Source organism: Mchenga conophoros, linkage group LG17 (genome assembly GCF_057382185.1).
Source record: "Mchenga conophoros isolate Kocher_MC1m ecotype Shallow Benthic linkage group LG17, M_conophoros_male_GT1.1, whole genome shotgun sequence".
Taxonomy (NCBI): domain Eukaryota; kingdom Metazoa; phylum Chordata; class Actinopteri; order Cichliformes; family Cichlidae; genus Mchenga; species Mchenga conophoros.
The window spans coordinates 21,539,933-21,567,874 of record NC_140542.1 but is presented as its reverse complement, the minus strand read 5'-3'; the positions used below and the strand labels follow the sequence as shown (position 1 = coordinate 21,567,874).

At 41.1% G+C, this 27,942-nt stretch overlaps 1 protein-coding gene across 2 annotated transcripts in view; it reads right to left on the bottom strand.

The window, feature by feature from the left end:
* plxnb2a.1 (plexin b2a, tandem duplicate 1) overlaps nucleotides 1–27,942 on the bottom strand; it is a 230,569-nt gene that overhangs the window by 145,434 nt on the left and 57,193 nt on the right. For both annotated transcript variants that reach the window (XM_085252985.1, XM_085252986.1), the window contains exon 2: nucleotides 20,006–20,063. The gene's annotated coding sequence lies outside the window, so the exon portion shown is untranslated. The remainder of the gene's footprint in view (nucleotides 1–20,005; nucleotides 20,064–27,942) is intronic.

The following is a 27,942-nucleotide window of genomic DNA, read 5'->3' as shown; positions in this document are numbered from 1 at the left end:
GTCGCGTTGTAGTGTGGACAGCGAAACCGGAGCCTTTTCAAAAACAATGACACATTTTAGTTATGTGATGCAGTCATGTGACCAATTAAACTAAGATAGCGGAGGGCATTACACAGCAGTTGTTTTGTATCAGTCTGCTTGCTCAGATAGCTTTTCTTCAAATTTTTTAATTCTCTTTTGCAACTTTGTATTTTTGTGTTACTCGCAGCAACAGCTCCACCTCATTGTTAGTCCATTTAAAAAACTCGGTGCTTTTCCTCAACATTTTGCCGCGACGTTTCAAAGAGCCGAAAATTTAAAAAGTGGCAGACAGATATGAGGCAGGTCGAATTTTTTCAGCCGTTTCAATGTGGATGAAGAACTCTGTGAAAACGTCTGAAAACGATAGTGTGGATGCGAAGCGTTTTCAGACGTACACGTTTTCAAATTTATCCGGGCTAGTGTGGACGTAGCATTAATCCCAATGCCAGCTCAGCAATATTTAGGTTGCTTTACACCTATTGTGCATCTGCAAACCACTTTGCTATAGCTCAGGTGGCAGAGCAGGTCAGCCACTAATCAGAAGGTCGGTGGTTCGATCCCAGGCTGCCTCCTGACTGCATGCCAAATATCCTTGGGCAAGATACTAACCCCATGTTTGCCTACTGGTGGTGGTCAGAGGGCCCGGTGGCGCCTGTGTCCGGCAGCCTCGCCTCTGTCAGTGCGCCCCAGGGCAGCTGTGGCTACAATGTAGCTTGCTATCGCCAGTGTGTGAATGTGTGTGTGAATGGGTGAATGACTGAATGTAGTGTAAAGCGCTTTGGGGTCCTATGGACTAGAAAAGCGCTATACAAATGCAGGCCATTTGCTACCCATCTCCACCATTGCACCACATCATATCTGCATGAACACCTCATACCAGCTGCCAGCATGGTGGAAGGGTGATGATTTGGGCATTTTGGAGTCACCAAGACAACCAAAAGCTCCTTCCTCTGTATACAAAAGTAACCTCGAGGCTTGGCCCTAACCTGGGTGATGTGACAGGACAATGATCCCAGTCACAGCAGTACATCTACGACAGAATAAATGAACAAGAGAAGAATCGAGCTGCTGCAGTGGCCCAGTAAAAGTGGGACTTTAAGAGAGCTGTGCAGGGAGGAATAAGTGCAAAACTCAGTGAAATGAAGCAACATCGCAAAGAAGAGTGAGCAAACATTCCTCCACTTATTTACTGATGGAGTCTCACTGCCAAATATATATATGACTACAGACAGAAATCTCTTTTTTTGGACTACAGCAGTCCTAAAATGGAATCCACTTTGTCAGTCGGGCTACTGCAGAACACTTAAATGACTTAAAACACACTATAAATAATATGAAAGTTTAAAGTTCAACCGCTGTTAGAGACTGTGGTAGTCAATCCAAAAAGCATGCATTATAATTAAAATACTTTTAAATATTGTAATACAATTTTCTTATGACTAGCAAAAGGTCAGTTAATCACAAGCCCATTGTCTCATAATGACAAGATAGTAAATGAAAATTAGTAGCTCTGAAAATGATAATTGGAAGAAAACGGCATGTATTCTTCTCTGCTGAGATCATTTTAAGTAAAATAAAGGAATACCTCGACCTGCGGTGCGTGCACTATGTGCAGAGATAAAATGGTAAACTTTCTTTTTCCTTAATTGGAGCCCTGACAGGTACAGAAACACAAGAATCTGAAAATATCTGAAACATTTCCGTGAGTTTTATTAAATTTTCAGAAGGCTATTGTGCATTCTTCTCTTCAGCTCACCCTGCACTGACCTCCTCTCCGCCTCTTTCATTTGCACTATGCTTCTTCTATTGAACGGGATTCAAAAACGGGCTCTGCTGTCAGTCAGCAAATGGTAGGAAAAAGCTAAACGGACCTGGGCTGCATTTTATTTTGATTTAAAACTTTCTTCAGCACTTTTTTTTTTTTTACATATATAGTGTGATGGTGATGTGAACTGAATGCATTACCACATTGCAATGATTTATATTAGGGGGCAGAAATATAAATCCTGATTTGCTTTCCATTTTTGGCTCTGCTGGAATACAAATGAGGCAGACGGAGGATGGAGTGTCACCCAGCAGGTCCAGATTGGAGGCAGGGATGCCACTCTGCTCATGCTCTGACCTCTGTGCCAGAAAAACACACACATACACAGCGCGAGCCAAGAGAGACAGTCAAAACAGAGGCTGCCCCAAACACACTTTGCACTTTCCCCTAAATAAAAACTGCAGCAGCTGCTTCCAACGACCGAGCTCGTGCAAAATTCGAGTGCGCTACCTGCCCGTCACCAGGCAGCAGCAGATGGACAAAGTCTAAGACAAACCGAGGACGAAAGGGGAGTGTGCAGCAGCTACATGGCTTCGTATTCTGCTCATGAATTGGTGTGAATAATCTTCAGGTGGACACAAACATGCCCGCTAATCAATGCTAATGTCTGCAGGTGCTAATACATTAGCCGCAGCGTCTTAAGGAGGATGCACAGAAATCAGGGAGGCAAAACAGAAAGGGGGGGAATGTGTGTGCAAGCACTGTGAAAAAAATAAATTAGCTATTTTGTCAAAAAGGATAATGAATGTTAAAACTATGCAAATGCTAAGAGCATCTGCATAAGTCCTTTTTAAACATGGGATTTCCAAATGTGTATGTGTGCGTGTGCGTGCAGGCTTATTTGTGTGGGACTTTAAGCAATTAGGACAGGAAGCAGAGGCGCGCTGTTGCTTTGGCTTCCCGGTGGAATTAAGTTATGCACCATCAACACACACACACACACACACACAAAAGACCAAATTCCCATACTGACCAACAACCCGGTCTCAGCTGTAAAGCATCACATGTACACACACTTTAAGAAAAAAAAAAAACACACCCTCAACTTCCTCTTGACCCACTTCCCAAACAACACGCCACCTCTCTCGTTCCATCCATCTCTCCATCCCTTCATCCCGCAGGAAAGCAAAGCAGGACACTTCTGCTCTGTGTCACCAGATCACTCACACACACACACACACACACACACACACACACACACACACACACACTGTTTATGAGGCCAAAGGCATGCAGGGAGAAATCTTCATCCAAACTGTGCTGTACTGAGTCTTTATGCAACTGTGCTGCTCTTTTTCAGAGTTCAAAAATGTAATGAGGCCTCTGAACAGGACTGATACACAGACCTCTGCATTATTACTATAATGCACACTGGAGCCAAAACACGCAAATCCTCTCTGCATCAATAACACAGCGGGACCACGGTGGTCTTTATCGATGTAATGGCCAGAGCCAGAGCAGGATCGCAAAGTTCTTCATCTTGGGTCATGATCAACGTTAATGTTACAGTCTGGTGTTACGTCGTCTTCTCATGGACGTGGCGCTCACGGTTTGTGCACATGTTTCTTGGCACGTTAGCTTGTAGAACCTGAGGAGGAGCAGAGATGTGACATGAATATTGGATAGAAACGACCCTTAATTTAGAATAGTTCCCATGTCTTTCCAAGGGGAGCAGCATAGACGGAGATCCTCCTCACTAACATCTGATGCAAACCCAGTCATTTGGTTCTATAAGCAGACATGAAGCAGTGCCAGTGGAGTCAGTAGGTTTACACATTTGCCGATGCTGCAGATTAAACAAAAGACTTGGGTATGGAGAAAAGAATCTTATATGCAAAATTTTTTATTGTTTGGTTACCCACTTGGGGTGTTGGTGGCGTGTCAGCAGCAATCCACACACTGTTTCGGCCTGCTGTGGTGAAGAGAGGTGAGCGTGAAAGCGAAGCTGCTGATTTACCAGTCGATCTACATTCCTACTCTCACCTTTGGGTAGTGACCAAAACATTAAGATTGCTAACAGAAGCAGCTCAGAGTAGAGCCGTTACTCCTCCACATCGAAAGGAGTCAGCTGAGGCAGTTCAGGCATCCGACTAGGATGACTCCTGGACACAGACTAGGTGAGGTGTTTCGGCACTGTCTTCCCAGCACAAACCCAGGACCCGTTGGAAAGATTAAATCTGTAGGCTGGCTTGGGAATGTCTTGATGCCTCCCACAGAAGAGCTGAATGAGGTCTCCCAGGAGAGGTACTCCTGCTCCCGTAACCCAGATAAGCATCAAAACACGTCTGGATGGTTTGGTTCTAATTTAGTCATCAAAACTTGTGTTGGTGACAGCATGTCTGAATAGGCCAAACATGTTTACACGTCGCAACACAAAAGCTCACCTACGTTACTACGACTGTTTCAACCCCCTTTAAACACCAACCATTATCCTTTGTGGTGAGACTGGGCTGTAGGATGAAGGCCAATTTGACACATTCCAATACGTAATCACAAAGTGGTTTACATTAAGCAACAGCTTTGTGTAAAGCAGGAAATTTGTCACAAAAATAGGAGAAACTACACCCCCCACAAATGTTTAAGCTCAAGGAGAAGAAAAAGAGGAGGCAGAAAGTCTGAACCGAGGGAGGGAAGAGATAAAGGTTGGCAAGCTGAACAGAGCCGCAGCAGTTTGTTTAACAGTCCGACAGGAGCTGTTGAATCTGGCTCTATCAGTACGCTGTGATCAGGGCCGCTGAGACAGCCCGGCTCCGAAATGAAGTGGAAAGCTAAACGGATCCATGTTGGTGGAGGAATTTCTTTGTATACAGAGATATGTTTGGAGAGTGGTAAAGAGCAGGAAATGAGAAAAAGACAGAGGTCAGACAAATCTTAGATGCACCAACCAAAAACCAATATGTGCAGACAGTAAAGAAAAAAAAAAAAAAAAAAGGATCTTTCTGCCTCTCTTCAACTCTTTTTTTCCATCTGAATATCTCACCTCCTCCCACCTCAATTTATCTCTCAATGAAAACTTATTTCCAAAGATTTACAAGGGAACATTATCCTGCAACAAACGTTGGCAATATTCCTTTATTTCCCCCGAGAAGGCCGACTGCACACCCTCCTCCTCCACATTCATTTACTTCCATACATTTATAAACCTGAGCTTCTTAACATAACCACAGTGACTCGGTCACTTAAAGTCTAACTTCGAAACATTTAAAAGATACAAGTTAAGAGTCTGTAAAATGACATGCACATGTCTCCATAGAACAAGATGACATCTTTTTTTCTCAGAGTGGAAAAACCTGTGAGCAGACCTGTTAGAATCCTGTTGTGTTTGAAGCACAACAAAGTGCCTGCTAGGCTATAATCACACACTGCAGGAAACTTTGAACAGTCACCACTGTCTCTGGACTATTCCTGGAATATAAGAGAAAGTTATGAAATGAGCCGCCATGTTGGGTTGGATGCTAAAATCCGTGCGCAGACAGCCCCCAGAGGGCGCCGGTCCAGGCAGCTGAAGGTCAGTCTATGCAGGATTGTAGGAGGCTGTAGTTGACGGCGCGTCCTTATGAATTACTGTGTAACGGATCTTGTCTCATGGATCAATGATGGGAGGCAAAAATATAAGGATGCCTCAAAAATGACCTTGTTTAAAGTATCAGAAGATCATCGATCAGCTTGATTTGAATGCCTCAAAATTAAAATCACTTTTTACACTAAACGTATTTAAAATTAACCTTTTTTGTAACTGCATGATCACATGACTGATCAATGTCCCATCATCACCTATATAAGAGGCATCTGCCTATGAAAGTAGAAAGTGCACCTGATATCTTCACTTAGTGCAGTTCGAGCAAATGAAAAGAAACTACTGGGTTTATTTTCGTTACCACTTTGTGCATTTCTCTCTCATATCATCTCATTCTCTCTGAAACAGCAATAAGCCATACCAAGTGTTGATATATTTCAATTTGACTACTTAAGACGTCATCTTACTTCCTGTGACTGGTCCATAAATATAGAAAGCCAGAATCTAAACAATGTTTTCACACCTCAAAGGTTTCACATCTGTAATTTTAGTTTAAAATAGTGGCAGAGGATGCTTAAATAACCAGTATGAGCAAGAGTGGCGTTTACAACATTAAACCCATCATTTCAAGGTTGCATTCAAATTTAAAATTGCTACATTTTGAGGCCAAATCAATTTATTTTAACTGACTGGCAACAATTTAGAGAAATCTCTTTTCAAAACTGATGTAATTATTGTGATCATTAGCAACCGCTGTACAAACAGCACACTGGCATTGTGCCCTGGAGTGTGAAAAGCAGGAAAGTTACTCACTTATAAGTGTAAGACATGTCTTTAAAATAAACTGCACCAGCTGTTGGTGTTATGAATAATGGATAAGCAAATTAGTTAGCACATGTATGAAGTTGTTCATCAGATATCCCACACTTGACCATCTCACATTTACCTTCTCAAAAACATTAATTTCATGTAAAAACTAGGTGAGCGAGCTCCTTATAGGTTAAATATCTGATTCTACAGGTCTATGAAATGTAGTTCAAGCTAACACAGAATGATGGATGCTTCAAGCCCATAAAGTATTTGAGCACCTGTAGAAACTGCTGTTATGTGATTAGGTGGACTGATATTTAATTTACACCTTCGCATGTACAAGGCACACAATGTACTTAAAAGCAGGTGAATGGTTTCACACATTAAAGCGTGAATGTGATAAAAACGCAACACATTCTCAGCTTCAGTGTGACATTCCTTAGGTATGACACCACATAACATATCCAAATGAACATTTAATAAAGAGCAGTTTTCTATTATTAATATTATTTATAATTTATGATGGTGTTCTTGCATACTTCCCAATCAATAAATGGATAAATCCAATGCTTTTTTGATATTTGGTCTAAATTTTACCCAGTGCCTGTCATTTTACTGCATGAGATAACAGTAGTTGACTTTTTCAGCTTTCTGCTATGACTAATGACAGCATTAAAAATAAATAAATAAATAAACACCTTTGTTTAAAAAAAAAAAAAACCCCACACAATCTAAACTTCCTCCTACTTTTTAAAAAAAGTCTCAAGTTTAAAACTACACTAGGACATCAGTGTGATTGGGAAACTGATGGGCTCCTGAACATTCGTATCGTTCTTTTAGTGGTGAAATAAAGTAGCTGAAAGAAATTACAAAAAAAAAAAAGTGAGAAATTCACAGAATTCTCACATTAATCTTTAAAAATCTTCAAAGTGGATAAAAACGGAAGAGATGGATGGCTGGAAAGGTGGGGGTGAACACATCTGGTTCTACTCAACGTGACTGACATTCCTCAGGGATAAAGGGAGACACAGAGAGCAGGCTTGATGGCAGCGGAATGGACTTTTACACAATATCAGTCTCTCCCGACGGGTATCTGCACAGATCAGAAGCATGTGGTGTTTGCCGAGTAAACAAAAATCCCACGACTTCCAATCTGAAGCAACCAGAAGGGTGTGGAAACCGAGCAGATGCTGTGGACTTTAAATTTATGACTTTTCCCACTGCTGTCCATTACTTTCAGCTTTAGTGACTTCAGTGGATAAAAATGTTCTTTCCTAGTTTATTATGGTCATGTTTCAATGTGCTGAACACATTTGAAATTTCCAAGTATGACTTCAAACTATTAAACTATTTTAACTATAAACTATTTTCCAAATTTCCTTGTGTCTATATTTCAACGTCATCTTTTTATGACATTCCAAGAATACCATGACAAATTCTGGGGGCGAGAGGAAGACGGACCATTTTGAAAACCTTAATTTCAGTGCTAGAAAAAAATAAAACAAAAACAAATAAACAATTTGTCCTTTAGGATGAAAGAATTTGACTCCTATTATATGATGTCATAAGTTTAATTTGCTTCATGAATGAGACGGATTTCTCTATTTCAGGCCTAAGGCTGTGTTTGAGCTCAGCATTAGCACTGCATGCCTCTCCTTTTATTTCAGGGAGACTGACAGCAATAATTCAGCAAAAGAAAAAAGTGAGTTGAAACACCCTTTATATAAAAGTCTTTATATAAAAGATGGATGTAGCTTCGATTTGAGGTCCAAGTTAATGCAGAAATGCCTTAAATCTGCAGTCTTTCTAATGGCCAGCAGGGGGAGACTCCTCTAGTCAAAAAAAAAAAAAAAGGTTACAAGTAAGTCTACTGGAAAACAGCTCTAGGCTTCCTTGTCCTTTGACCTCAAGGAACACAATCAATAGCAGGTTCCAAGGCTTCGGGTCTTTATAAATCATAGTCACCATTTGTGTCCAGAAATGTCGAGGTGACAGACGGGGTAAAACCCTACTGACATCCACGTCCATCGACACCATCCTCACAGATTTGTTCTTCACTGACATCGACATTCAAACCACGTCCATGCGACAGCTTAAGATTTTTGGACACACTAGAGCAGCGGTCCTCAATCTTTTTTTGCGCCACGGACCGGTTTATGCCCGACTGGCCTTTAAGGTGTCGCGGATAAATACAACAAAATCAAACTAGTACCTGTACCGGAAAAAAAGGAGATTTATTCATAACACAGTGAAAAGACCCAGGAAAACAGAGTTAACGATAAAAACGATTAAAAAAATAACACTGAAAACCGATAAAAATCCTGAAAACCATACATTTCACACCTGAGCCTCAACTCTCGCGGCCCGGTACCAAACGACTCACGGACCGGTACCGGTCCGAGGCCCGGGGGTTGGGGACAGAGCGCTCCTGTGAAAATAAAACTTTACACCGCTCGTTTACAGAAACAGCAGCTCCGGAAAGAAAGTGAAAAGAAACTCTTTTTTCTAAGATAAAGTCAGTTGGGGACCGGGCAGTCTGTGTTACTGAAGCCTTAAACATAATTTTTAATGTTTTGTTGGCTCTGTTAAGGCTTTTTTGTTTTCTCCCTGTGCAGCATGATCAGTCTTAACTTCCATCTTTGGTTTGTGGGGTTAAAAAAAATAAATAAACGGAATTCCTCGTCCTACATAAAGCACATCATATCACCTTGCAGCTGATCTCCTGTCATTACGAACATCACTGATTCGATTTACCACCCTCTCATATCAGTCTCTGCTCTCACTGGTAGTCGCTTCAATTGCTTCGCTGAAAGTTGGGAAAACTCAGGACCCAGCACAGATTATTTTACTCCATACTTTGTTGCTGAATGTCACCAAGTTTCTGTGGTGTGGTTGATACTTCCTGCCAATTGTTTCCTGTGCTGATGCCCGTAAATACAGAAAATAAATCACCGACAAATTCTAAAATGCAGGAGCGAGACTTGGCCGGCAGGTCCACGGCACTTCACTGCGTATGGATAAGACAAATGTTAGACAATCAACTACAGTAGCTTGCTGGTGGAAATACAAACGGTATCAGGCTACAGTCAACTATTTACTTTTCTGATTTTTAATTAAGCTTTCCAGCTGTTGGTGCACTGATAACCACCTATCTGGGAAATATATCTGAACATCATGACTGATCACAGCAGCATAAATTACATGAAATCTACCAAGCTCCATGAGCTACAGGCTGGCATTTAGTCTCAAACATCTGCCGCTTCAGTTTGATTTCCATTAATCGTAGACGTCTATTTTTAGGTGTAAATACAACCTCTCGTGCCCCACATCCCTGTCTGCGCGGCGTTTAATCGAGCAGAAATGCAATATAAAAACTAATATTCCAAACACACGACGCGGCACACACCCAAAGCAGCGGTGGTGAAAATCTAAACTTGTCTCTCTGTCTGCAATAGAAAATGAAATGCCAAGCCTGGCTAAGGACATAATGAAAAAGCTATTATCAGCATAAGCTTTCATCAGCACTGCATTCAGCCATGTTCAATACAAACTGATTCTCTCATCTCACGCTGTACCCATCTGAATGCTGGGATATAATAAAGGACGCAAGATAAGAGAGTGAGAGAGATCACTTCTTTCTTTCTTTTTAAAAGTAGTTTTTAAATCGTGCATCAGCACATTTACAGCGAGACGAAGTTTTCATCAGCACACACACGGATAAGTTGGCCCTTGCGGACGCCGCGATAATCAGCCCGTGATTGTCAGAGTCCGATCAAGTCGGTTCATTAGTGACGAACGTACACGTCTTTGTCCACTCCTGCTTATATCTGCATCCATTCATGAGCCTTTTCATTTTCCCGCTTTGTTGTGACTAATTATTGGGGAACTTATTCTTTCCGTGATACTCCGTCTGTCACCTCCAGCATCACCATCCCTGAATTCAAATACAGCCTCCTCATACAAAATTCAGCACAACTTTAAATTATACATATTACGATACAATATTAAAGCTATATCCAGCATATATTAAGCAATAATGAGGAGGGGCTCGAGTCAGGCCTGTCAAGTACAGAGTCAAATTGCAAAGAAAAATGTGACTGTGAATCAGCCTTCTTTTCCCCCTCTCTTGTATAAAAGCTGTGCAGAAATGTCAGGTCATTTACCGAAATCCAAGCAACCTTTACACAGAGAGCCAAATTGAGTCCATCAGGGCAGAGGTAGGTGGCACCAGCAGGTATATGAGGTAATTTATGCCATCAACTATTGGCGTTTTCTGAGCTAAAATACAATATTACCCGTCTCTAGCAGTGGGTGTGAAAATACTGTCCCTTGGATTTCACTCTGGTTGGATCTTTCGTAACAAAATACCATCTGCAGGCCAAATTGCCCCTCGGGGACATTAAAGCTCTGTTCCAATCTAGTCTACTCTACAATGTTATTACCAATAACAGTAATGGCAAATGCAGAGGGGGGGCATGAGGGAGTGGAAAGGGTAGCACAGTGAGAGAGAAAGAGAGAGTCAGATGAAGAAGATAAAGTGTAAAAGAACAACTGAAAGTTGGTTTAGCTGGTGATTTGCGGATTTTTATTTTGCTCTGTCCAGTATAGCTTATTTTCTCCATGAACAGTTGTATGTTCTTTATCTATTATCAATAAATGCAGAGAAATCTTCTTAGAGAGATAAAGAAACCAATGCTGATGTGCCAAAAATTGCAGTTCCTCAGACGTCCACATGAGGCTGACTCCAAAAGCGAGTCAGCCTCCACAAACTCCCATGTTAAGATTCCCAACTTTACAGCAGGAATAAAGATGCCACAAAAAACCTTCCAGAACCAGTTTTTAGTTAATCTTACAGGACATCTAATAACTATTTTTATGTTATTCTCCTGAATAAAAGATAGTGATGGTAAATGCACAAATTAATGCATTACTGTACCGTTTAACTTTTATATAATCATGTGAAAAACCATGTACAGCCTCACCCCTTTCATAAGAGTTAATAAAGACAGCAGCAGCCAGGTGGTGCTAATCAAATGCTCAACAATCAGTTGAGCATTTGATTAGCCACCTCAATAAAAGCAGACGTTTTGACAGTTTGCTGGTCTGTAGTGTTCAGCAATGTGTTAACACAATATCACAGTCTTCCCTGGACTGGAACTCACAGCAAATTCACTGCAAAGTGATACAGGGCAACTCAGAGGAACCGCAAAAACCCACAAGTTACATCTCTGACTCTACAGGCCTCAGTTAGCATGTTAATTAAAAAAAAACAATTAAAAAAAAATTAAAACATGGCAGTATGGCTTAGCTTTCCAAAGTTGCTTCTGAACCAACCAAGCAAGACTTCAACCAAGACTTCTGGAACAACGTCCTTTTTATTTGGGCTTGTTTTACAGCCACAGGGCTGGGAACCATGAACTCTTCTGTACACCAAACTATTCTAGAGTCAAATGACGTGGTCCACCTTGTAGCTAAAGCTGGACTAAAAGTCGTTTATGGGGTAGGACAATGATCCCAAGAATGGCAGCAGATCTCTGACAGAATGACTGAAAAACAAACGACACAGAATTCCAGTCAATGTTCAGACCCGACTAAAATGCTGCGGAGGCGAATGTGCATAAATAAATGCCCACAAACCTCAATGAACCTGTATCCACATTGCTATTGAAATTGGTTCTGCAAGCTACCAAATCATGGAGTTTACTTCAGCATCAAATCAACCAGGTGTTGACTGTCTGTGATAGGAACACTTAAAGGACCTGCTAATATATTTGGCACATTTAACTGTGTCCATTTATAAAAATGTGAACTAACAAACAAGAAAGTCTCTGGAGCTGTAGCCCGCCACTAAGTGCAGCTGTCTACCATAGCAAACCTTATTTTTTTCTCTCCATTAAATGTTAAAGTCAAACACTGCACTTTGAATTCCAAGCCACACCTAATGTTGTGTGTCTAACCAGGAAATAAATCTCTTTCATCCATCCACTGCTTGTTGCATCCTTTTCACCGCGCTCACACGTAGGCGTTCAGTCCCTGTATGCACAATTGCTTCCTCCTGACAGTCATTCTCACTGCCAGAGAACCTTTTCTGCAGGGCAAATTTGAAGAAGGAACTCGGAAATCTTTTTGTTAATAGAGGCCTGTGCAATCACGGAAGCTCTGTGATATAATAAAGGAGAAGCGGTGCAATACAAAAAGGTATACGTGAGCATGTTGGTACTGTATCCGAGTGGCTGCTTTTTGTGTCGGACATAAATCCTGTTTGATCAAATTCATTGCAGAGTGAATGCATCTGGAAAGAAGCTGCAGCTGATGCTTTTCTATGCATGCACTATATGTGCAATAATTCAGCGCAGATATTGCTGGAGCTAGTAAGGGAGCTGCTGGACTTGTTAACAGTAACGATGACAGTCTCTGTCCTCTCCAGCGCGAGTGGAGTTTACAGTATGGAGCCAGGCCTCGCAGCTGTGGCTCCCCTCCGAGACGCACAAACACCCACACTGAAATGAGGACGCAGACACACTGAACTTCCTCCTGCAAAACAAACCAGCGCTTTCCTGTGCAGCTCCCAGAGGAGCGTGGGTGTGCGTGTGCAGGAAAAAGCATGTGAACTAATATAAATACATAAACACAGATATTTACACACATAAATTAAAAAAAAAGAAAAATAAGCTGTTTACAATTACATTTATAAGCTTTATGACCTGACATATGTTTTGGAGTTTTACAGAAAATTATGATGCAATTTTTATCTTTTAATGGCTTCTTTTTAAACAGCCTTACTGCACTGCTGACTTTTCCAGACATTACTCAATAATGCACAGTCAGAACTTTAACTTGTATCATATCTGTATGACGGGCCAGCTGAGCGCTCTACATCCAGGCAGCACCCTTGCCTAAAGCAAAGGAGTAAACTAAGATTATTCCCGATAGTAGGAACATGTTTGTGCAAGATGGAAGCATGAATGACCTGAGAACAATCCAATTCTCCTGAAATCTTCTTGAGTTCTTGGTGAAAACACGACTACTCAGCCATAGCCCTTCAGAGAGAAGGATTTGGGATCAGTAGGTTTAAAGCCTCTGGGGTAAATGAAGAGTTAAAGTTAAGGTTTTGTTTTGGAGAGTTTGTTGGGTCATCTTTGTTTAGAAGGCTTCGCTGCTGAACATTTGGTACTTGTCGCAGTCACTAGCATTACAGCCAGCCCATTGCAACCCTTGAACAATTCCTTGAACTAGCTGTGTATACAACCCAAAAACCGCAATTTACAAAAACCAGCAAGAAAATTACAACACTTCACTCAACAGGATCTAAAGTGTATTTAAAAACACCACAAACTGCACGTGTGCATTTCAACAAACAGTGTTCGTCTCAACCGTTGTCTATGAACAGAAGTTCTTGGAGTTCCCGTCTCAGTGGTCTGAAATTTGAGCCTCCACATTTGGTCAAGAGGCTCCTGGGAATATACGGCCGGGATGATGAGAGGGTGGGTGAATACTGGATGTGGAGAAGCGTGTCTTCCTAACACAGGCTGGATCAGAGAAAGAGAATATGGATAATGCACTACCTGGGGTCAACAGAGGTCTTCCCTGTGTGTATAAATTTTAAGTATGAACAGCACTGCTTTTGAATTTTAACTATAGGGCTGGACATCTGTCGATCGCTACCATCGCTACAGTCTGATGATAGCTGAATGCACACTTTGAAATGTGTAAGTATTGGTGACAGTTTTATGTATTTACACTCAGAAGTGATCACTTGATGTCACGAGTCTGATGTTTAGTTCTAATTAATGGAAAAATCTGGAAATCTATGTTAGATGCAGCTAATTGATGCATTTTTATTTGGTCATCTGTGAAAGCCAGTTTCGAATTGCTCACATTACCCCAATGCACACTTTTATGTTACCCATCTGCCCATGTTCATTTCATTTCCAGTCCACTGCAAAACCACACGTTACCTGATGTGTTTAGTTCTCTGTTGACCTCTTTTATAAGGCCAATCATTCACTTTCGGTTTTCTATATTTTCTGCATTTTGTGGTGGACCTAAGCTCCTGTTCCCCCTTTTCATCACTATTTGGTCTCAATTATTGTCCGTCACTCACTCACGACCCTGTGTTTATTACCTTATTTGTTAGTCTGATCAACAAATATAAAAACATGTAAGCACTGTTTGACAAACTTAACTTAAAGTCCATTTAATGGGTGTTTTCCAGAGCTTTCAACCACAGAAATCGACCCATGTGCACACCGGTTACAGTTTAAAGTCCCACACCAGCCTACAAACCTTCAATCTGAGACTGACTGCTGTCAGTCCCGAGTGGGATCACAATTGTTCAGAGATGGATCGCCTCCAAACAGCACTAACCATGGCTCGGTTACAATTGTGAGCCTCACATTAAGGTCACATTTGAATCCAGGCTGGGGCCTCTTAATACAAATCTTCTAGCAAACAGCAATTCCCTCCCCCCCCCCCAGTTGCAAAGAATTTGGATCCTGTGAGTGAGCCCTAATAATCTCACACTATTCCACTGATGTTCAGGTGGCAGAATTGCAAAAATAGCAAAAGACAGGAAAGAAGATTATAACATGGATGCACCAAGCTTTGATTTTCAGTTCAAACTGGGCATCAGCGGGAGCTCTTCTGATTTAAGGTGAAACAGCCGAGTGGAAATGTTCCACTTCAAAGGATTTACCACCTGATATGATCTCGACTCTGTTCAATACACACTGTTAAATACTAACAGACAGTCTTTTGTTGTACTTAAGACTGTTTATGATAATCATCAGCACAGCTCCACAACTGTTTCATTACTGCAGAACTACTTCCTGTGTTGGACGCGTTATCAGACGCCCCTTCCTGTGCTCTCTCCATCACCCTGACAGCCTCCCGTGTGTGTTGCAGAAATACTGCATGTGTCTGTGTCCATTGTGAGGCTAAATAATAAGAAGGCACTTAAGCAAAAGGTATGTGTTGACACAGCAACTTCACTTTAATGAAGCGACTTTGAGAATTTTATATGATATAGCCCACAGAAAGAAAAGCAGTAGGTCTTTGTCTGAGTGGAGGAATTTATCAATAAAATACCACAGCGCTCTTACACTGTACCCCGTGAGGGTGTAATACTCATTATACAACAGAAAGCTACGAGTAAAAACTTGTTGGACTGATGAAAAGCAGAACCAGCATTTTTACATTCTTACCACTAACTGCAGAAAATCTCTGTGGCCATTTTTGAAACAGTGTTTTCCAATCCCATGCAAAGCAGACCTACTCCAGGCCACAGGTGGGACCCCAATTGGCCACCCCTACCAACATCATTGTACTAGAGTACGGTCTTGCAGTGGCCAACAACACTGGATGAGAGCACGGACAGGACCAGCAGCAACATAACTTCATGCATTTACTGACGTGTAATGCAACTTTCTGCTTCTACTCCACTAAATATTATATTTTATACTCTACACCGTTACTTTAAATTACTTTAAAGCTTTAAAAAGTCAGCTTTTACAGTCATTCATTTACAGATATGTTGCATTATTACATAAAAAGCAAAGTAGAAACATAATTTTCTATAATTGCTATTTGATTTTCAAAGTGCATGTATTCTCATTATACATCTTCTGGATTTATAAGCTACTGAAGTAAGTAAACATTCAAATGTACCTAAGTAAAAAATCTGAATAATCTTTATTTACCACTTTGCAAACTGGTGAATGTATCACAGCATTGTGTTTAAACAGTTTTTCAAGCAATGAACAAACAACAGGATGCACAACAAGATCTGTTCACCTTTAAGTTTTCATGGTTTGTGTCTTCATCAGTGTCAGTGAAGCCCACTACAGCCGAATCAATGACTGTGCTCTGACCTGTCAGTCATGTTTTTATCATCGGTGTAAAAAGCTAACAGCCAAAATCAATGTTCAGCTGACAGGAAACTTAATTCAGAGTTAACTCCAGTGTTTGACCTGCTGTTTGCACGACATAAAAGGTCAGGTGGAGATAAGAGTCCCAGGGATTCATCTTCTGTCTCACAATTCCTCAATCACTGATCCGTTTACCAGTTCTGAGTCATAGTTTGCTCCGATATATTAAAAAGCTACAAAAGCCAAAATTTGATTTCTTTAAATAAAAGTTTTAAACTTAGGTTTAAAATGAATTTGTATATTAAAATGGTGACCCCTTTCTGCAGCTGATTTTACCACTGCTTTCCAAAACAGGCCATAAGAAGTACTGATAAGTAGGGCTGGGCCATATTATAAAGTTCACGGTAATACCGGTATAATGTTAGGCAACGATAGGAAAATGAAATATCGCAATAGAATGTGAGTAAAACGCGCGTGCGCAGTGCCTTTGTTTTCATACGCACATGGCCGATTCTTGAGTGAAACAGATGAACCAGAATTGGTTTGTAAAAACGGTGCAACTTCAGTGATGTGTAACTGGTTTGGTGTTTGTCCGTCAGATACACGACAAAGCACATTTTTTTGCAGAACATGCAAGCGGCCATCGCTATTGTCGTATTTGTCGGACTAAGATGCTCTTAAATCTGGGAGTAATCTGGGTCCTAAACTCCGTATGCTTCAGGTCAAACAACACTGCAGCATCACTGAGAGTTAAAAACTGTCTAAATTCTTTCATCTTCAATAAAACGATCAGCATTGCTGCTTTACCAGGTGTAACTATGAAGTTTAACTTCCAGGCATCCATGAAAACAAAATTTATTACATTTAACGGAGTTAGAAGTTAGCAGGAAGCTAGCGGAAGTTAGCTCGCTAGTTACCTAAGCATGATATAGCATGTTCTGACAGAGAGATTTCTGAAAAAAATCAAACGTACAGCTCTGCTATCACTTCCAACATAAATGAAGACAGGAAACTAAACAGCAGTGACGTTTGTAGGGTTACTGAAGTTGGGCTAGCTGGTATATAATGATGTGCTACGTGATCGCTAGCGACACAGCTATGTTAGCATAACATAAACAGTGAAGCTGGAGGACGAACACTAACACTTTTCCACTTATAAAAGTTAACGTGAAGGTTCTTCATGGTTAGAGACAAATGCAATCGCATGGCAGGATGCTGTAAACGGACCGAACTTCAGTGAGGAGAACAACTGAGATAATCCATCCACAATACGAGGTTAGTCATTAATATACTGAAACAACATGGGAATAGAGCAGCTACCAGAGAATTCAACATTAATGAATCAATGGTACAAAAGTGGAGGAAGCAAGAAGAATGAGTTTAATAAAGTTTGATTTATCTGACTGCTTTGTTTCGCTTAATGTGCCTTATAATCCCGTGCACCTTATGGTCTGAAAAATGCGTACTGCACAATGCAGTTTAATGTTGCAAAGCACCTCTTTTTAACTTCAGTGGATATTATACATGTTATGCTCAGGATATGTCAGCCCATTTCTACTGGAAATGCCTTTTGGTTAAACTTTCAGCAAGGAATTTGCATTTGCACTGTTACATTTTTATAAAGCTTTAATGTACATAAAAACCAGCTTCTTGTTTAAGTGAAAATTAATGGAAGGTTGTCTTTTTGCGCTAGTAATGTTGTGGAGTTGTATTTTGTCTCGCATCAATTATATCGTCAGTTATATCGTTATAGCAAATTTTCAAATATATATCGTGATAAATATTTTTGGCCATATCGCCCTGCTCTACTGATAAGTATAACAGAAGTGAAGGGAGGTTCTTGGAAGGGAAGTTTACAGTTTAATGCTGCTTTAGGCTTAGATTGCTGTCGGACTTCCCACAATGCACTGAGGACTTCTCCTTGTGCCATTTACATGACACTGTGCATGTTTTCTCTTTCATGTAGTTTGTTTTTTGTCCTTTTTCTGTTCTCCAAGATGTTTGCCCCTCCTTGAGCCTATTTCTGTAGGAGCTCCCTTCCTGCTTGAAGGGAGTTTTTCCTCTCCACTGTCATTAAGTGCATGTCCAAAGGGGAACGCCTAATTGTTGGGGTTCCCCATCTAATATTGCAGGGTCTTTATCTAAGCACCTTGGAACAACTGTTGCTGTGAACTCGAGTTGTTTAAATAAGATTTGAATTAAACTGACGCTCGCATCCAAACACTTCTGAATAGAGTAAAATATGTTAAAATTAGAGATGGACCGATCCGATATTACGTATCGGTATCGGTCCGATACTGACCTAAATGACTGGATCGGATATCGGAGAAAAATAAAAAATGTAATCCGATCCATTAAATATCACGAAAGCACCTCACAAAACTTGCAACACGCCGTAACTCACCTCAGAACGTTAGCACGTCGGAGCAGTATGCATCACGTGATAGAGCGGCTGTGGCATGCGGGACCTGTCAGTGGTCTGGATAGCATGTGGAGCTTCGCTAGCAACCTGGCATTTCATCTCCGACAAAGTTATCCCCGAGAGAAGTAAAGCAAGTGTGTAAGTCCATCTCTGAATGTTTGTAAAGCATTCCTGCGTTAAGCTTAACGAGCGACTGCCTCTCGCTCTCCGGCTGCTACTTCAATCGTGAAACTGCTTAAATGATCAGCTGATCGGCTTTTCTGTCGCGAGTCCGTCTTTGTTTTTGGCCCACTTTGCACCAGAAAGAGGAAACCAGCGGCTGAACAACAGCAGCACGTTTAAGCTTGATCAGCTGTTGTTAGAATGTATTTAATATTACTTTCTACTCCAGGATCTTTTTCTACGTAGCTGACGCTGGTAACTGTGCAGGGGCGGATCTAGCAAAGTTTAGCCAGAGGGGCCGATAGGGCATGAACAGGGAAAAGGGGGCACAAAGACATACTTTTCTTTCTTATTCTCATTTAAAATGTCTAGCTTTTAATAAATAATTATCTGACACCCAAAGTTTTAATTTGATGTAAAATGAATAGAAGTCAATTACTGTATATAGTGACTATTAAGTCTAATATATATACCCTAGTAAACTATAGTACTTTTTCCTTTGGGAAGGTACCATCTGTGCAGTCTGCAATTTTGTTGAAGAAAGATGTTGAATCTATTTAATATTTCTTGAAAAATAATTGATTTCTGTGCATTTTTTTTTCACACTGCATCAAATTAAGGTTGATTACGTCGATTAAGCATCATGAGGTGGAGCGTGAGGGGTGGTTCCTTATTTTTTATTTATTTATTTTTGTTGTTGCTGGGAGTTGGAACCCTATTAGTTAGGTTGCTTAATATTTACGCTAAGTACTCTTTAAAATACCAGAATAGGGAGGATGGTGTAGGTCTAAGTTTATTAGATTGATCAGTATTGCTGAACTATGAAATATTTTTTTTGTATACAGGTATAACAGAATAGCTTTAGTGTAGTTGTTGTTTTAAACTTGAGTATGAACTTGCAGACTTGCAAAATGCAGCAAGATATTTTAAAAAACAGTTTTGTTGATTAAAAAACACTATATCGGATTCATATCGGTATCGGCAGATATCCAAATTTATGATATCGGTATCGGTATCGGACATAAAAAAGTGGTATCGTGCCATCTCTAGTTAAAATGTATCTCCCAGTGCTCCCAGAGGTATACAGATGTTTTAAATCTTAGAAAATGTGAGGACCTACATGAAGCAATCAGATGAAAGACTGCTAGCACCCTCAGGATGAACAAAAAGGTGGGGTTCAGTTGAGTTCTCAAGCAGGCAGTCCACCAAATCATCCAAAAAAAAAAAAAAAATCAATATTTTCCTTCAATCACAAGTCTACCACTGAGGTCGTCATTGAAATAACATCGTCAGGTGGCTGAAAGCAGGTCCTGAGTGAAGCTCTGATTAGAGATCTTAGAAGGCAAAGAGGGAAGATTAGGGTGGAGGTGATCAAATCTTACCTGTTCAGTGATGAAGCCTGTTGAACCCTGATGACATGAAGAACCTCTCTCTCCTCACCTACAAAAGACACAAGAGTTGAGTTTGTTATTTCCTTTAGTTATACTTGGTAAACTTATTGATCAAAGCTTCGAACATAAATGCATATTTTTGGGTTCGATGGTTTAAACATTCAAAAACATTGCTGCTGTGTGAACGCGGCCCGGCGAATCACTCGTAGCTTTAAATCTGAACTCGCTAATTAACTCTCCCACGGAGTTCGACTTGAAACACACAAATTAACAAAATTGAAGCGATGAGGTTTACGCCACCATTTGATAGAAGGTTAATTATGCTCAGAAACAGCTGAAAAACAGGAGAAAGAAGCAGCCAGGAAGTAAACTTCAGAGGAGACGACACCCCCACACACCAACGCTGCTCATATACACACACATGCTAATTACGCCTAATGCAGGAATCACTCAGCCTCCAACTTTTTTGTGACTCAGCTCAATCAGACTTTAGTAGTCCATGTGATCTGGACCAAACTAATTAACCACCTACACTACCAATCAGCCACGAGTCAGAACACTTAACTCCACAGCCTGGCAGGGTGACCAAGCTCAGATTAACGCAGTCTTCAGTACTTCACAGTTACCCCTGATTAAAGTGATTTCATGCCATTCATGACACGGCGCCCCGATCCCGGCTCTTAACATGCAGGAATTTCCATCGCACTTCACACAAAGGGAACTTTTAAAAAACGCTTAACATGAATCTCATAGAAAATGCATTAAATGCACCATTAGCTCAATTTAAAAGCTCAAAGGCAACAGAGTTGTTCATATAAGCCAAATGTCTGAAAAATATGGACGAACCAACTGAAACTCTACACACTAAAGTCCACGGAAAGACTCCATCTGATAATCTGTCCTTCAGAAAGAAAAGATTTGACTGATCAGAGTTATGAGTTATAAAGATGAACCTGTTTTTCCTTCTATGGACAAACAGTTCAGTTTTCTCAAGTTCTCTTCTGCACAAGCTTTTTTGGTGTCAGTGCCAGTAAACAGAGTTTCTGACAATGTGTGCAGCATAAACGTTATAAAAACGGCACATTTTAACCGAAACCGCAATCTTTCACTGAATCTAACCAAAGGGTTTTATGCAGGACATGAAGCTCCCAAAGCAGCTCCCGATGAATCGGTGATTCCTCAAACGCTACCCCTCCTCCAGCCTCCCAGTGTGGACACCTGTGGCTTATCTGTGAGGCATCAGAGAGGATTTTTAAACCTCTACTTAGCCATGAAATGAAAATCTTTAGATTTGGAATATGCTCTGTGAGGTGTGCCGTGGGCAGAAATAAGCAGCGCCCCTGGAGCAAACAGCACACAGAAGAGGTTCACCTGGGTTCAGAAAGGAAACCTGTTGCCAGACCTGAGCTGTGGAGCGCTCCGCCTGCTCCTCTGAGGTCTGCTGAGTCTGTGGACTTACTCCACTTTTAGTTCTGTAGTATTTTACCTCCAATGAGTGTAAATGTCATTTTTGTATTTTGTACATTTTGTTCTTTTATATTCTTTCATCCGCTGTCCCCTTTTTGAAAAGATTTTGCACCATCTTAGATCAGTTTTGTAAAGTGCTTTGTCTTGGAAAAGCACCGCATAAATAAATAAATATGGTTTGCTCCCTCTCGCTGTGAGGCAGCAGCGCCAACAACCGCGCCACGCTGCAGCCCGTTTGATTCCTGAAGATGAGAATGATTTGTAAATGCTGTAAAACGTTTTGTGTGCACATGCTGACATCAATAATCGGCTCTTCCCTTGAAGTGGATTACGTGACGCTTCTCTGTGTCGCTGAAGTTTAGGTGCCTGTCAGGTGTCCATCTGCGAGCAGCGTGCTTATGATCAGCATTTTTAACAATCTGCCAAATCAAACATGCGGAGCTACCCAGTGTGGCGACTCCTTGTGATTAAGGCAGCGTCTGAAAGATTTTGGATGCGTGTGAAGACTTCAATGAATCAAAGCAACAAGTCAAAGACATGGTAACATCTATTAATATCTACAGGTCTTAAAAAGTAGTGGTTAACGGCTACGATTTCAGTTAAGTCTGTTTTCAGTTCTTTTAAAAATAAAAAAAGATAATTCGTATTAGCTTTGATATTCCTCAGAGTGTACCCCTGGGAAGTTGTTGCTGGTGATTAGTGCCGATCCTATAAATACACACGATACAAACTCTGCTGGGTAAACATGCATCCAGCTGCCGAGTGTCAAACGATTAGCCTCTGTTTGACCTGCAGCCCAGCGATAAGTTATTTCCTCTAACATTCACACGCCCGACTTGGCTGTTTGTTCTGGAGGAAAAAACCCAGAGGGCCTGCTCAAATTTGCTGCATTGTTTAGCTGAAAGATGGCAGTTTAACGACTGAATTCCTCGTTAAATACGTTGCTTATTAATCCTTCATCTTGTGAGGCGTCATTGAAAATTTTGAGGCCTTCTGAAATCGGCTTGCCTGCGTCTCAGTTCAGGCGTTGCAGCTGGAAATTCTCCATCTAAACTTATAACTTTATAATAACTTTGGTTATCTTTCTACAAACATTTCCTTCTCTCTGTGGAGCACTGAGTGCTGAAATATAAATGAATGATTCTGTTAACTCTAACTGGAGGTCAAACCAGTGATTATTTTCATTATGGATTCATCTTCTAATTACTACCTTATAAAATCCACCAGGCCTTTAGTCTCAGGCTAAAGATATTTAAATTTAAGGTTTCATAAAAGACAAATAAGCAAAATCCTGACACCGTATGAGCTGGAAAAGAGAAAATAGTTACTGATTAATTTTCTTTCCTTTTGCTTTTTCGTTTTGCTCCTCTGCATTAGAGCACGGTGACTAAAAAGGCCAGATTCTTTAGGAGTATATCTGCTGGTGATCCCATTTGTTTAACGGAAAGAACTGAAGCTAAATTAAACTTTATTTGAAAGGAAATGCAAGATTTAGTTGAAAATGACAAAGAAAAAAGCGACTTAAAAAGATAAGAAAGCTGTCAGTTAATATTTTCTAGTGCTTGATCCTCAGTCCATTCATAATGCATGACAGGAGATAATTTTAACGCTCTCAGGACTCTGATGTTGGAGGTGATCTGGACCTTTTCCCCATTTCATGCATGAAATAAAAAGCTGCTTTGATCAAATTTGAAAAAAAAAACACGCGCTTTAATGAAAGCTGAATCAAAGCGTTCCTGAATCCAATTCTGTCTTATCGTCAGTTTACCTGTATCGCTTTTATTTGAACTGCAGTGTGAGCAAGAAGTCAGAGTAGTTCCAGGTGGATACTGGAATCCATTGGGGGCTCCTTTTGTTACAGATTCATAACTTATTATGGAACGAATTTCAAGTCAAAGCCGACGTGCGTCTGACTCTGTAGTCTCAAGGTTGCATTTAGCATTTTGCAGGTGATGTGGTGCCTCTGGTTTCATGACTCTTTGCAGACTAGAGAAAAGCATATTGGGGTTTTGTTCATGAGAGGGGAAAGGAGAAGTCAAAAGTCACAGCTCCTATTTCCCTGCCCTGATCTATGGCCACGAACTGAGAAAAAGAAGAAAGAACAAGATAGCAGATTCCCTCAAAAGCCAAAAGCGACACCACAGCCGACGCGAGTCTCAATGAGAGCTGAAGCTACTGTTGACCAACTTATGAGTAGATAGCAAACACATCAGATCTTACTAGGAATACAATAATGCTGGATATCTGCACTGATATGGACTTGGTTACATGTTAGGAATGAAAGAATGCCACATCGTTTGACCGAAATGAAAATCATCAACCTACAGAGGGCTGAATTCAAAACCATCCTGAAAACCAAAGAGCAGAGCATTTTGCCAAAACATCACTGCAGCAACTCAAAACAGTAATAGTAGTTTGTACGCTCCCACATGCTTGCATACAAGCTCCTAATGAAATAACGAATGGTGTCCTGGGGGATCTCCTCTTGGATCAGGACCATCACTGAACTCCTGGACAGTGTGAGGTGCAACCTAGCAGCGTTGGATGGATCAAAACATAATGTCGATGAGGTGTTCTATTGGATTTTGTTCAGGTGAGCATTAGGGCCAGTCAGTGGTATGGACTGCCTTCATCCTCCAGGAACTACTTGCATAATCTCACCACATGAGTCAGGGCATTGTCGTCTACTAGGAGGAACCCAGGGCCCACTGCACCAGTCTGACAGTGGGTCCAAGGATTTCACCCAGATACCTGATGGCTGTCAGAGCACTGTTGTAAACTGTGTAGAAGTCTGTGCCCTCAAATGTTATGCTTCTCCAGACCATCACTGACCCACCATGGAACCTGTCATGCTCAACAATGTTAGAGGCAGCATAACTGGTGTAAAACCAACGGTCAGTTATGTTTCTCTATAAATGTGGAGAGAGCTTTCAGGTAAGGCGAGGAGCTCGGTTATTTGACAGCAGAAAAAGAATCTTAACACTTTCACTTTTTAATCAACTGGATATTTTGCATTCCTTCAACATTCTGTCAATCGATCATGCATGTACCACGGGGTAAATACAACCTTCTGTACTGCAGCACAGCATCCTTGAGACTTAAGCAGTCTATTATTCAAAGGGAGTGGGTGTTCATGTTTCTGTGTCTCGCTTGTTCTCCATAGTGGGACGGTCTTATATACACCGCTATGTATTTTCTGAAAAGACACAGACACATATGTGGAAGTTGAGTTTTTCCACTTAGAATTGAATCAAAGAAAAAATCTGTCACAATGAGACAGTAACACTGACAGTTTCTTTTATTAAACACTCTGTAACAGAGGACAGGTTGACAGCATGAGTACCTCTTTACTGTTTTTATTGTATTTAAGGCAACACTTGTGTCATCCACTTTCTTAGTGCACCTTATAAAAATCATACCCAGGCTTTCCAACCCCACAGAACAGCTTGAGGTGTCTGCACACTATTTTCAGCACAGATTTCAAGGTGTTGTGTTGCTTTATATGCCTTTAACCCTTGGAGGGTCCTTAAAAAGACATCCACCTTTAGGCCTAAGGACAATAAATGTCCTTAAGACCCTCCAAGGGTTTTAATATCAAGTTAGATAGACAACGGAGAACATCAAGAAAACTGGATAGAGTTCCCTCCTCAAACCCCATCTGAACTCAATTATGCAAGGCGTGATGAAAAAAGTTCCAGAAATCAGCCCATTAAAATAAATAAAAACATATTTTACCACATATCCTCTCAAAACTCCTCTTCACATGCACCTTTTTCAGTACAGCCGTTACTTTTCAACATCCTCTCATTAAGTTCTGCTCACTGCAATCCTCAGCATCAAGTCTGTGTCATACTGACCTGGCTTTTATCGACTATCGACAGGCTCGTGTGATGACAGCTAGGTCGTTTTGTGGTCGTTAGCAACTTTCAGTGGGAGAATTTTTAATTTTTTAAGACCAAAGCTCTAAGGTCCAGTCATGAATAGAATCAGGAGCATGCAAATGCTTTTTCCAATGCTCACAGAGACCACAGACACATAAGTTTACTACGACAACTAAAGGAGTTTTTTTGGCCATTCCTTTCCTAATAGCAAGATTTAGCTCCCCGGGAAATCTGTCCACTTTCTTTCTGCCATCCATCCATCACTCATTATTCACACAGCACTCTAAGAAGAGAATCACAGACTTTCCTCTTCCAGGCCACCTCCTGTGGCTCTACTGAGGGGCACTGAGGCGTTCCCAAGCCAGCAGGGAGGTAATCTCCTTAGCATGGCCTTGATCTTCTCCGGGACCTCCTCCTGGAAGGACTCCCCCAAAACTCATCCTTTAGGAGACATCCAGGAGGCACCCACGAGGCATCCAAGTTGCCCAAACCTCTAAAACTTTCTCCTTTTAATGGCGAGAGGTAGCCGTTCTACTCCAAGTGCCTGACTCAGAAAAACCCAACTCCTCCTCATATCTAGAAGGCTTAATCAAGACATCATTTAATTTTCCACTCTTGTATCTGCAGTCTTATTCTTCCAGTTACTACCCAAAGCTTGTGACCATAAATGAAGGTTGGAGGGTAGATTGACCAGTAAATCCACACCTTTCCTTTTAAGCTGAGCTCTCTTCATCACAACAGACTGGCACAGCATCCATATCACTGTAGATGTTGCACCAATCCCACTCCATTCTCCCCTGACTCATAAATAACACCAAAAGATACTTAAACTCCTCCACATGGGCAAAAGTTCACCAGCGACCTGGAGTGGGCACTCCAGCCGATTCCAACTGAGAACAAAGGCCTCAGACTTGGAGCTCATTCACAGCATAACCACTTCACATTTGGCTGCAGACAGTCACAGTGCAAGCAAGGCTCAATGAAGCCAATAGAACCACATGATCTGCAAAAAGCAGATGATGAAAAACTGAACACCACACCCTCCACCCTTTGATTGCACCAACTACTGTCCAACTACACAGGACTAAGAACAGGACTGTCACCAAGTGATCTCCAACTAACAGTTCTGTTCGAATCTGTTCAAACATGCACAAGAAAGGGACCCTGAAGAGGAGACTGGCCACATTTAATTATAGTAGCTATGGTTTTTAATTTTTGTCAGCCGACACCTAGAACTATTTCTAACTGATAGTTTCAGGAGGAACTTTGCTCCCGAAGGTAGACACAGAGGCTGGTTTTAGCACTTAATGATGAAGCCATTTCCCTCTAAAGCTTGTGGAGACAAAAACAAAGATAAAACAGAACAAATTTTGTGTTTGAAAATGTGTTTCAACAAAAGAAAAAAGTCAAGTTGAATGTCCTGTAGTGGTTGAAAGCACAGTTAACCTCTGCCATGTACACTCAGATCACTGCTGGTTCTGAGTTTAAAGTCAGTGCCAATGTAAAGAACACTTTCCAGCTTGGTGTTAAGTTACTCATAGCATAGATATTAAGGAAGGCCCTGGTGGCTGGAAATCCAATAAAGGGAGTTAACGCTTGCTTTCTTGGAATTTCCCTCCCCTATAACACTGAAACCATATCAAATGACTGGTGCTGACAGCAAAAGCGAGAAGATAAGTATGAGTGTGTCAAGACACAGGAGTGAGGTAAACATATACACACAACGAGACGCAGAAAGTGCAGAGAAAACATAAAAAAAACAAGCTGAACAAAAAAGCCACAAGAGGACGAGGAAGACAGAGATTTAGGTTCAACATGTGCAAAATGAAACCTGCATGAGTGTACTGTAAACACACACTGCTGCTGCAGCTGCATGACAGATGGAGAACAAGTGCTGAATGCTGTGATGTGATTTACAGGTTGATGTGCTTTTCCTCGCAGAGATTGTCACGATAGTTTATTATACTTTAAGTCTTCTAAATCAACACACACACACGCGCACACACACACACACACCGAGTGGAGAGGAGTCTTGTAAATCAGTTTTGCTAGCTGGTTTTTATCCGAGAAATGCGAGCTATGAGAGCAGGGCGGTACAGCGAGCTCAAAGCTGTGCAGCCGAGCCGTCTTCCCCCTTCAATGACTCACACGCAGGCGCTGCCTCGCTGAACAGCAGGAAGGAGGCGAGCGGCTGCCAGGTTGAGGTAAGAACAGCATCATGCTGCGCAATTAATGATGAAACATGATGAAAATACACTGTATGCCTTACTAATGTCTGAACACCATCATATCCACACATAACCGACTCAGCTGCTGCTAAACTAGTTAGATGGGGTAATTTCAGACCAGTCCAGACAGCTTTTGCAATCACCCAAAAATCTAGATGGTGCTGAAATGATCTTTTTTTTTTCCTTTTTTTTTTTAAGCTCTCAAATGCATCCCGTCTCAAGTTGCCTTTATACAAGCGACACAGGTGTTCTTTAGGCCACAGTCAGTGACAACCACCCTCCGGAACCCCAGTTTACAAAGGGAAACATAAAATCACACTGAAAATGCTCAAAAGAGCAAATAACAACCTAA